Source organism: Phragmites australis, chromosome 6, assembly GCF_958298935.1.
Source record: "Phragmites australis chromosome 6, lpPhrAust1.1, whole genome shotgun sequence".
Classification (NCBI taxonomy): Eukaryota; Viridiplantae; Streptophyta; class Magnoliopsida; order Poales; family Poaceae; genus Phragmites; species Phragmites australis.
In genome coordinates this window covers 38,292,404-38,305,199 of record NC_084926.1, presented here as the reverse complement: position 1 = coordinate 38,305,199, position 12,796 = coordinate 38,292,404, and positions in this window count along the sequence as shown.

The following is a 12,796-nucleotide window of genomic DNA, read 5'->3' as shown; positions in this document are numbered from 1 at the left end:
ACTACCATGTTGCATATCCAGCAAAGTCTGCAATAACTCTGCATGTCTATCATGAATCAGACACACATCTGGTCGGTCAAGAACAATAGCATGTTTCACTTGCTCAAGGAACCAAAACCAGTTGTCCCCATTCTCACTCTCCACGAAAGCAAACCCCAGTGGCAGGACTTGGTTGTTACCGTCGACCCCAATTGCAGACAATATCTATCCTTTGTACTTCCCAGTCAGGAATGTTCCATCCAGGCATATGATGGGTCGACAATACCGAAATGCTTTGATGGTTGCAGCAAATGCAAAGAAAACACGCTGCAATACTCGTTTCCCGTTGTACTCCGCATCAGTCGAGGGGTAATGCTTGATATCATAGTAGCTGCATGGGTTCCTTCTACAAATTGTGGCTAATTGACGAGGTAGATTGTAATATGAATCTTCATATGTTACGAACCTCATCTTAATAGCCTTCTATTTCTCCCTCCATATCTTTGCATAGTTTTTTGTGTACTGGAACCTTTGCTCAATAGCACGGATTATTGATCGTGGCTCATACCTTAGGTTGTCCACAATCTCCCCGTACATAATATTAGCAATGAAGGCAGATGACAGGTTCCGGTGGATGAACTCTATTTCCTCAATGTAACAATTATGTTCCTTTACTATTGAGCACTACAAGTAGTTTACCCATTCCCCTCTGAATGCATGCACCCGCCAAGGACATTGAGGCACCAAACACTTCACATCATACTCTCTTTTACTGGATTTAACAACCTTGAACTGCCTCCGAACAGACAGCAACCAGAATTTAACTGCATCAATAACTGCCTCCTTTGTATGGTACATAGCACCCTGAGATACCTCATTCTTATGGTACTGTCACGGTGTCCGATCAGTCTCGCTAACCACCAGTTTTGAAAATTCGTGATCTCTCCACTCTGCAGGCACTGGAGCATTACCCTCCTCGTCAAATGAATCCCCATCGGCAAGGCCTTCCTCCAACTCTTGATCCTCCAACTCCATCTCTTCAATGATGCTAGGGATATGTTCCCCTTCATCGGCTACACCCATCGGTTGCATCTTTGGAATATCTCCAACATCTGCCCTAGTCCCGACATTAACCTGGTCCAATTCATCTTCCACTGCCTCACTTGGTCCCGCTACTGTTTCCGCAGAGTTCACCTCCGTTTGATCTTTCAGGTATGCCTCAGCTAACAAAACCAGAGGCAGGTCACGTTCACAAGATATATCTATATACTGCCTCCAAGTTGATGTGGCTTCGATCGGAATAAGCTCCCCAAAATATCCATGACTAGCACAGCTGAGGACAGCTTTCAGCTCATGTTGCTGCGGATCCAGTTGGAAAAACTGTATGATCCATTTGCATACACCCACAATGATCCTCTCATTAGCTTTACGAAGACCCTTCATGACATGACGAAATTCAGACAGATCTACACCATTAGGACCGTACCTAATTTCACCCTCACCATAATATATCTGAAAAATTAATTTATTTGCCATCCCTGGAAACATCCGCAAATATAACCAATGTTAAGACCTACGAACTATATTTCTCAGTATCGGAGAAAAAAATTTACCGACACCGATTCATATATAATAATAGGTTTTCAATAATAGCCCTACCCAAACTTATCTACAAATATTACTCTATACAATCTACATTTAATAGCTATTCTACGATGTCAGAATTAATATTCACAGTATACTACCATTTTCTAAACGTTACATCCTAGGTCCGCCTATTATCATACAGTGCTAGCTCCTATGTCACATAATACAACCCTACAATTATTACTCCATAAAATCTATATATTCAAAACTAACATAGTACAAATAATATTCTATATTTCACTGCTATCCTACCACCTCCTAAGTAAATTTGACAATTTTCTACTAAACATAGTATTTTCTAAACCCTAGGTCATATATGTCTAAAAACTATGTCATATACTACTACTGCACTAATTAACAACAATAAAAGTATAGAGAAACTTACCAGAAAGTGATCTTCAAATTCGCAGATCAAATGCAGCAGGGCTTCGCCGGGCTCTCTTCCTCTCCTCTCCTCTCCTCCCTCTTCAGAGTTTTTTCTTTCTTCTAAATAAAATGTGAATTTTAGCTATTTTTAGGCCATTTTATAAAGGAGGGAGGAAGGGTGGAGGCCGACCGGCGGGCGCGGGCGGGCAGCTCCCTTACCGCCCCCTGAGAGGGCAGCAAGGAGCTGTACCTGCCCTCTCAGGGGGCGGTAAGGTGCGGGCTCGGGCGGGCACCCCCTTGCAGCCCTCTGAGGGGGCAGTTAGGCCACCCGCCCTCCCAGGGGGCGGTTAGCAGGCCTAGACGCCTAGTTTTGCAATTTTTGCACGAGGAATCTATTTATTTAAATTTTTAATCTAAAAAATATAAAAATAAAAAACTCAGCCTGGCACGACCCGCAGTGGCATTGTGGCCTAGCGCGATCGGGTTGGAGCAGCGCGGCCCGCAACATCTCACCCTGCACCGCCTTATATAAAGTAGAAGAGGGACGCTAGTTTAGGGTTCCCCCGACCCACTCCCATGTGTCGCAGGAGCACCCTGGTGGCGCTGCTGTCGAGCCACTGAACCATCGTTCCCACTGTAGATCCGCCTACCCACCGCCTTCAACATCACCTACACCCACCCCCATTCATCTAGCGACTAGAAATCAAGCCTGGAAACTACCTTCGGTAGCTGACGCGCCGGTGAAGTCAAGGGTCTCTGGACTCCGGGTGCGTCGCAAGCCCGGACGATGGTTGGCTGCCTCGGTGTCTATGCATCAAAAACAGTGATAAGAGGTGGAACCCCTATTGAGGAGGGTACGATGTGGATCACCCTCTCTGGTGCGAGGTTCATCTCGGTGGAGGAGGACGACGTTAGCGATGGAAGATCTACTGTGTTTAAGAAGAAGCTCAGCAGCAAACCGTCAACAGACGAGGTCCATGGACGGCGATGTTGCGGACACACGCCCATAGCCAGTGTCGTAGACAACACGAGGTGGCAGGAACGATGCACTGATGGCATTGTCGGTGTACTTGGTGTCTCCCTATCACCATTGCCGTCATATGCGAGTGCCGGTACAGAATCCCCAATGCCAAAGGCGAATGTCGAAGTTGAGGGATCTGGTCTGACAGCGGAGAAAGGGAAGACTGTAGATGCCGAGGGCGGTCCATCGTCAGTAGCCTGTGGCAAAGTGATGACGGTCACTTGCGTCAAGCTGTGCAGCACCAATGGCCTCAACAGCATCAGAAGATGGCACCATCGCCGACCGAGGCACACCGAGGTGGCGACAACGACGATCAAAATGACAGCGTGGCAGATGATGTAGAACACGATGCCATCGAAGAAGGTCATGCAGAGGATGATGACGGTGGCAGTCCATGTTCAGAGGGAAAACTAGAAGGACAACGATTGCTAGAGACATAGGAAGAGAAGGTATGTCTGCATCATCCATTGCTTACCCTTGATGTATCTTGTTCTTCTGTGTTGGCTCTGTGCTCGAATTGGTGAATGAAATGTCTGATAACATGTTGAACTCAAGATTAAACACAGTAAAAGTAGATGAAAAATGAGTTTGTTGTATTGATTCGTTGATATCTCTATACATATATACATGTTGTAGGGGTGTCCATTGGGGAGACAACCTCTCCCCAATGGATGGGCGGACAACAATAGCTAAAGGCGATTTAGAGACGATGAGAGCAATCGCAACAGAAACATCAAAACCTGGATAAAATATTTTGATTTTGATTCCTCTAAAAAAAGGTGTTAAAACAATTCGATCAGGCAGTGTTCGCGGAAAATGGTCTTTTAAAAAATTATTCACAGAAATTAAAAACCCTTGAGGTGCTGGCAAAGAGGAGCTCTTCAGAGTGGAAATGCAGCGCGCCATTCTAATCTTCTGAAGCACCGTGAGTCAAAAAATAAGTTAGAAAAATGCTCGTCAAATACTGTTAGGACACATTTGGTAGTTTTGTCACCGGAATGAAATTTTATGAGACCCGGTCTTATAATCCTTATGAGACTTTAATCCATAATGTCATTTTTTGATTTAACGGCTGGCACATGCAGTTAAGAGAGAAGGGAATACGTATCATATACAAAAGGGAGTATTTCTATAAGATCGAATCTCGTAATATTTCCTTCCCTGGCAGCCGCTTGCTTTGTCTAGTGCAGCGAGAAATCGCATGTTCAGATCCCTTGTGCCTCGGTGCTTGCGCTCGCCTTGTCAATCCAAGAGAGCCAAATCCGATCTCCAACACTTGTCTTGCCGAGCGACGCAATCGGGCAAACTAACCGAACACGTCCATCTTCTGCAGCACCGTGAGTCAGGCGCATATGGACTTTTTCTGCACCACGTACTGTACTGTACTAAACAGTTTTTCCTGCGCCTGGATCATCTATCCAAATATGACACTCCAGCACGAAGCATTGCTCTTTAATTTTCTGAGGAAAGTTGCAATGCTAGCTTATAGTAGTAACCAGCTGAAACAGCCATAGTACATGCCACTTGGATAGCCAGGTGATCTTTCGCGTGAAGATCTCGCAAGATGAAATGCAAGGTAGCAGCAAAGCTATATGCATTACTTTCGGTTCTCTATTCTCAACTACTTGCAGTGAGAAAGGAGGAGAGATCGAGTACCAAACAGGGGGTAGAGAGAGAGAGAGAGAGACGCATGCAATGCTGCAAGCTTATCCCCTGGTGTGGATACCTGAAGATCCACAGGACAGGCCTCAAAAGCACACACTTTTCCTAACTAATCAGTACTGCCAGTAGCTAGATTAGTAGGAGCAATAGACAAAAACGCACGGTGCCTGCCTGCTTGTTGCGAGCGAGACCGGCGCCATCCATAACCGGAAAGCCTGCAGATAATACATATCCAAAGGCGACTAACCTCGTGGCCCGGCAGCCGATTGATTAAACAGGCCGACCTCCTATATGTCCTACTCACGAAGCATTAGCAGTTGCCGGTAAGTAGTAGAGGCGAAGTAGCTAGTGGTCTGCTACTGGTGTCGCTGTTGATTCAATTCCTCACCTTTTTTTTGAAGAAAATCCTTCACCTTTCCCTTGGCTTGGAACAAACAGAAGTATTCAGTACAGAGTCCTGAACTGCTTCCAACGGTGGAGCGGAGCACTAACGCGCCCTATAACAATGCACTGTTTGCGAGAAAAATGGAAATTAAACAAAAAGTTGCTCATCTCCGGGTTACAATTGCTATGATGAAATTTCGAAATATATGTTGCAGAAATAATTCAGAGACTAACCAACCGAGCGATGGACCGTACTAAACATGCACTGCGAAGGGCTCGAGAAATGCAACTTCTGAGGCCCAGGGCATCTCTCCAGAAATTTTTAGGATTTAGTTCGAGTTGTTAGTAAATCCTAGGGATTTCGATCCCTAAACACCCTTTCCGAGCAGGCCCAGAAAGGTTTCAAACACCTGATCCACTTGATCCCAACCATCCCGTCCAACGGTCCGATCAAGCAGCTCGAAACAGCATTCAGCACATGGTGCCAGACAATCACATCCAGATCTTGCAAGATAGAATACAATCAGCTAAGTTGCATTGCCTTTACTTGTCTATCCTCAACTTGCGTCCTAGACACGGAGGAAGCGGCAAGAAAGGGCCATTTGGTGTACGAAAGAGGAGAGAGATGCATGCTAGCTTATCCATTGGCACCCTGAGTCCCTGAAGCTGAAGAGGCGACCCTCGCTAAGCCTGCTGCCCTGCAAAGCTAAAGCTTGTGGATGGCCATCTGAAGATCCACAGACCTCATTTCAAAAGGACGCATGGCCGCCGGTGAGAAATTTTATGAGATCCTCGCTAAGCCTGCTGCCCTGCAAAGCTAAAGCTTGTGGATGGCCATCTGAAGATCCACAGACCTCATTTCAAAAGGACGCATGGCCGCCGGTGAGAAATTTTATGAGATCCGTCCGCGTAAGGTCCCCGTGAGATCCTTATCTGTGTCATACACGCGTGATCGCATGGCTCACGCGCATACATGCCTGTGCACACGAGGACACATGTTAAAGTGCTACACGGGTCTTTACGAAAGATCCGACCCTATAAAATTTCCTTCCATGGTCGCCTGCCTACTTGGTGCGAGACCCGTACATCCAGAACCGGAAAGCGCTGCAGGCAAGCATTTTCTGTGGCGACCTCGTGGGGAAAGCAACTCCACAACGGTTGATTCCGGGCATGCTTCCTCTCACATAATATTCATATATCTGTTGATTCTCCTACTTATTTTATAATTTTTTTATTTACTCCTCTAACATAAATCTTAACATAAATAAATAGTCCTGATAAGACTAGTGGAATTTACCCTTCCCGACCTAGTGGCCCGACTTGCCTATTACAATTGGTCAATCTCTCATCCCAGGTCCTGTTTATTTCAGATTGTAAAAGCTGAATTGTGATCATAATCTAAAAGCTGAAACAAATAGCTAGATTGTAAAAGTTGGATTATGATCACAATACAAAAGCTGAAAAAAAACAGCTGTTTATAAAAGTTAAGTTGTTACAATCCAACATTCAGATTGTAACAATCCAGCAATCCGCCTTCCACTGGATTATAACAATCTATAATTCAGCTTTTATAATTCAGATTTTACAATCTAACTTTTTACAATTTACAATCTACAAACTGGTTTTCACAATCCTAGCTAAAATAAACAAGCTCCTACTCGTGAATCATTAGTAGTAGTAGCTGGTATTAGTAGTGGTGTACTACCGGTGTTGCTTTCGTTTCTTCTTCACCTTTCCCTTCCGTTGGAAACCTGGGCTGCATGCTGAAGAGCAGCAGAAGTGCAGAGGAGGAAAAGGCTGCAGGTTAGGCAGTGGATAACTGGATATGCCTATGGTGGTGGCGCTTTCTGTTTCTGACTGCTGCTGTACATTCTTAGTGAGACATAGATCTCAGACCGGCAACAGTGTGATGAATTTTACTGCAGATTAGGGTGCCATGATTGTGTTTTGCAGCATTACATGTCTACATGGTTTCACCGGGATTTCAACGAATAGCCACATAGCTCTGCCTAGTGCCTATTCGTTCAGAAGAAACAGAAATATTCAGTAGAAAGTCCTGAACTACTGCCACTGGTGGAGCAGACAGCAGAGCACTAAAGCTCGAACAGTGCATTATTTGAAAAAAAGGGAACGAAACAAAGAAGCAGCTCATCTCAGGTGTAACAATTGCAATGATGATATTTCCGAAATATATATTGCAGCAATAATTCATAGATCAACCAAATAGAACTTATCTGAAATGATTTGGCAGAGTATTATCTGGAAGCAAATAAGGAAAAGACTCAGGTTACGGAAACGAAGTGCACTAGCTTTAGTTATGCAGTAAAGGACACATAAAATTTGCTCTGTGCTTATTATGATTTCTTTTTAGGCTAGTGCTTATTATGATATGATGTTGCAGATATGGATTTGCCGACCTGCAAGTTTTGTCATATTCGTGCACTAAATAGGATGCACTGTCGTAGGAGCTAAATAATCAGATTTCAGAACTGTTAATCATGCATGAATATTTGTACTCATACTTAGTGATTTTTTAGATGAAGACTTCTTTATTACAGCCTCTCCATAAGGCATGCGCCGAATCGTTTATTTTTAAAAAGGTTTAGCCGAAGCTGCAGATGGAAGGAAAAATGCCAACAAATGGCAACAAAATCGCCAACAAACGGCAAGCATAGATGTCTCATATTTAGTGATGGAGGATTGGAGAACTCCATGACAGAAAAAAGAACTGAACAAACTTTTTAGAAGGAATTCTTTTTGGAGACTACATATCAAACGTACATTTCCCCTTCTAGACTTCTGCATGCAAGCAAAAGAAACCTGGGTTCTTCATCGAACTCCTAGTTGTTCATACCGGTCGTGATCACACGGCAGCCGGAGCCGGCCGGTTGGCGAATAGTGGTTCCTTCTCCAGTGTAGCAAAGCGACGTCGATGCAGATGGCCGGCCATGCCAATCATGCAAATTTCTGCAGCCTTGAAAAAACAAATCAAATGGCGTTGCTTTAGCGCCTTTAAGAAGGTCCTTATCCGAGAGGTGACACTGCCTTTTCCAGCACCGGTTTTTCTACGCCTCTAGTGTTCTACGCATGATTTGAATCGATGGTCCAAAAACATCTCAGCTTTTCGGGGCTTTGACTGCAGGCCGCACGCGTGTCACGGGCGTTGTAGGCGACTATCTATCATATATATATTTGCCACATTTGCGCGCACATTATGTTTGCCATGCTTAAGCCCTAAGAAACTGCTATAGTTTTGTTTGCATGGGGTTGTAAGGATTATCGCCTTATTCGAAACCAATTGGTTTGGAATTTTATTATTGGCCAAAATTTACAGTTGGTCGTGTTAAACAACCAAGAATTGGACTCGCACAGCTAAACGCTGCGGACTGCCTCTGCCTTTTATATTGTGTCGTAGTACTGTTGGGGGATCCGAAAATACAGGGATCGAGTACATGTTGTTAGCTAGGATTACAACAGACTTAATGTATACAATCGTAATCTATACAAACTACCTCAACTAATAGTCTCTCTCAATCACAACCTAGGAGATCCAAGGTTGAGATTGTATCTAAAATCATTGAACAGACAAGTAGGCAGAGGTTTTGTAAGTCCGTCAGCAATCTGATCCTTTGAGGTGATGAACCTGATCTCCAGCACTTTGCTTCTCACTCGTTCACGAACGAAATAAAAATCCACCTCGATATGCTTAGTACGAGCATGAAAGATGGGATTTGCTGAGAGATATGTAGCACCGAGATTGTCACACCACAAGATTGATGGTCGGGGCTGCAAAACCCCTAACTCTCCAAGTAGGGACTAAATCCAAATGAGTTCGGCCGTTGCATTGGCGAGTGCTTTATACTCTGACTCAGTCATATGAGGGAAAGTTGATTTATGGATGGAGACCCAAACCACAACCAGGCTCATCAACCTCAAGCCTGAGCTTCCAAGGATAAAGGTAGATGAACAACCATTTGATCCCTTCGCCCCTCTCCTTTTCTAGCTGCCTAGATTGAATTCCTCTAGGAACAACTAAACCCTCATTTCGCAGCTTCTTTGCTCTGATCCTGGACCTGGACACTGTCACCTGCTTCCGTGAGCTCCATGAGACAAGGTTAGATCCAAAGAACACCGTGAATTCTCATGTCGATCGCATATCATCAGCATTGCCTGCCCAATCGACATCTGAGAAAGCGCTTAGCAAGGTAGAGGTGGACTGACATATCTTCAGTCCATCTGTTAGAGTAAACTTCAGATACTTCAGCACTCGTTTGACTGCACTCCAGTGCTCATCGGTAGGATCTTGCATCAATTGACACACCCAATTCACAGAGAAGGCAATATCAGGTCGTGTGATTGTCAAATACCGCAGAGCACCGACAATGCTGCGATACTTGGTCACTTCTTCAGCAGAAAGTGTTGTCCCACTGGTTTTCGTTAGTTTTTCAGAACTGCTCATAGGAGTGGATTCTGGCTTGGACGGAAGCATGTTGGTGTGTGTGAGAAGATCAATAATGTACTTCTTCTAAGACAGAATCAGTCCCCATGGAGTTGTGTGCACCTCAATGCCAAGGAAAAAATTGAGAGCACCCAAATCCTTGATGGCAAATGAAGTGTTTAGGTTCTGAAGCAATGAACTAGAGGCTACAGCTGAGGAACTGACAATGATCAAATCAACATACACTAGCACATACATGACCAAGTCCTTGGAGCGCAGAATAAATAGTGAGCTATCAGCTTTGGAGGAGATAAAACCCAGCTGATGCAACTGAGAACTCAATTTGGAAAACCAAGCTCTGGGTGCTTGTTTGAGGCCATAAATTGCCTTGTCCAGTCGACAAACAAAGTGAGGCTGATGGGAATCCTCAAATCTCGGAGGTTGAGACATGTAAACTTCTTCCTACAGATCTCCATTCAGAAAGCATTTTTGACATCCGCTTGTCTGGAGCTCCACTTCGCTAAGACAGCAAGAGCAAGAATAAGCCAGATAGTGGTAGGTTTAACTATAGGACTGAAAGTGTCCTCATAGTTAATTCCATGTCGCTGATGAAATCCCTTGGCCACTAGACGCGCCTTGAATTGTTCCACTGAACCATCTGCCTTTCATTTGATTCTGAACACCCATCGACAGTAAACAATGTTCAGACCCTTTCATGGAGGCACCAGATGCCAGGTACGATTTTGAATCAGTGTCTGATATTCAACTTGCATAGCCTCGTTCCACCAATCATGTTTTAGTGCATCAAGGTGTGACACAGGCTCCACTTCTTGAACTTGATCAATACTTTGCTTCTGACAGAGTAAGCCTTTCTTGCTTGGATCATAGCGTATAGCGCCATCACTTAAAATCTTCACCTTGGTGATGTTGCTTTGCAGCCTTGTCTTGGGTCTGGACGGCCCAGCAGGTGGTGTGGGAACGATGTGAGCAGGCTCAGCCTGGTGAGCATCAAGCTTAGCCTATGGTTCAGTAGAGACCTGCGACACCATAGCCATCTCCTGTACTTCGTCCAGCAAATCAGCTCGTTCAGAAATCCTTTGCTCATTCGGCTGTTGTTTCAGCTCATCATCATGTACATGTTCTTGTGCACAATTGATAGAGACTCTAGGTGGATGATTAGTCCTAGAACGCATAACATTGCGGCAAATACCATAATCCAGTTGGTCATTTGTACTAGGATCAAGGTTTGATGAAGCAGGGACAATGGCTAACAAGGTATTTTCAGAGAAGGAGTGCATCAGCATTTTAGGAGATTGATCTTGACTGGGCGCAACAAAAGGAAACACATGCTGATCGAAAACAACATCTCGTGAGATGTAGACTTGGCCTGTTGATCTGTCTAAGCATTTGTAACCCTTGTGAAGTGAACTATAGCCCAAGAACACACATGCTTTGGATCGAAAAGACAGTTTATGGATATTATATGGTCGCAAGTTCGGCCAGCAGGCACATCAAAAAATTTTAAGCATTGTGTAATCAGGTTTTTGGCCAAGAAGCTGGGCAAAAGGAGTATTGCTGCTGATCACTCGACTATGCAGTCTGTTGACCAGATAGCAAGAAGTTATGAATGCCTCATCCCAAAAATGAAGTGGCAATGAGGCATGAGCTAGAAGAGACAGGCCGACTTCAATGATATGCCGGTGTTTACGCTCTGCAGTGCCATTTGCTGATGCGTGTGGGGACAAGACACACGATGTTGAATTCCCATGCGTGTAAAGAGAGAATGCAATCATTGATATTCCCCACCCTAATCACTTTGGACACACAAAATTTTCCTGTTCAGAAGGCACTCTACATGTGACAAAAATTGAATGCAGAACTTTTCAACCTCAGATTTATTTTTCAAAAGGTAAATCCAAGTGAACTTGCTATGATCATCGATAAAGCTAATGTAATATCGATAACCACTAGAAGAACATATAGTTGGGCCCCAAACATCAGAGTAGATCAAATCAAGAGGAAATGCAGAGACTTTATTTGAATCTAAAAAGGAAAGTTGATGGCTCTTAGCCATTTGACACGCATTGCAAATAGTAGCAACACTTTTATTTGATGAAACTAGCAAACTATTCTGACTAAGGACATGCCGAACAACAGCACCTCCGAGATGACCCAAATGACAATGCCATGTCTCTGCAGTGGGTTTGGCCACAAGCAATGCTTCCCTCGATGGAGTGCCACTAGACGCTGCTAGAGGATAGAGTCCACCCTCGCATCTACCGCGTAGCAGGGTTTTCCTCGTGACTTTGTCCTTAACAGCAAAAAAGTTGGGATGAAACTCAAAGAAAACATTATTGTCACGAGAAAAACGATGAACTGAGAGAAGATGTTCGGATGTAGTGGGAGCATGAAGAATATATGAGAGTTTCAGAGATTTATATGGAGTATGAATATGAGAATGACCAGCATGGAGGATGGACATACCAGCACCATCAGCGGTTTGGATCTGATCCTTGCTAGAGTATCGCTCACGCACGGTGAGGCGATCTAGATCGCTAGTGATGTGATCTGTCGCCCCCATGTCTGAGTACCAATTGCTGTCAATGGTGTACAACAATGTGGATGCGAAGGCCGCGACACTACTATTGTCCACATTGAAGGAGTGATCAAACCTCTTGTAACACTTCCATGCTTCATGTCCTTCTTTGCTGCAGAGTTGGAAAATCGGTCGGCCTAAGCCAGCGTTGTTAGAGCTGCCACTGCCGTTGTTCCCGCCATGCGATGAAGCATGGCTGTCACCCTTGCGACCTCCTCAGTTTCCCCCTCGACCGCAATTGCCACTGTGGCCACTACCACGGCTGCCCTTGGATGCAAAGTTGGTCGATGAGCCGCTCTCATGGTGCAGTCCATTGCGACTGTCAATTCGCATCTCGAAACTAAGGAGATGATTGTACACCTCACTCAGGGACATCAGATCGGCTCTGGTGGTGACAAAGGTCACCAACGAATCATACTCCTCACTCGGGCCTGTGAGGAGATAAGTGATGATCTCATCATCACGTAGTGAAGCACCGGCAGAAGCTAGCACATTAGCCAGCCCCTTAACCTTGATGTAGTACTCCGTTGCAGACATGTCACCCTTCTTCAGGTTCGCCATCTGCATTCGGATCTGCATGATCCTTGCCCTAGATTGGGCAGAATAGAGACGCTCAAGGGTGGTCCAGACTTCCCTAGCAGCAGGAAGAAAATGGACCTGCCCGAGTATCTCATTGGAGAGAGTCATCAGCAGCGCCCTAAGG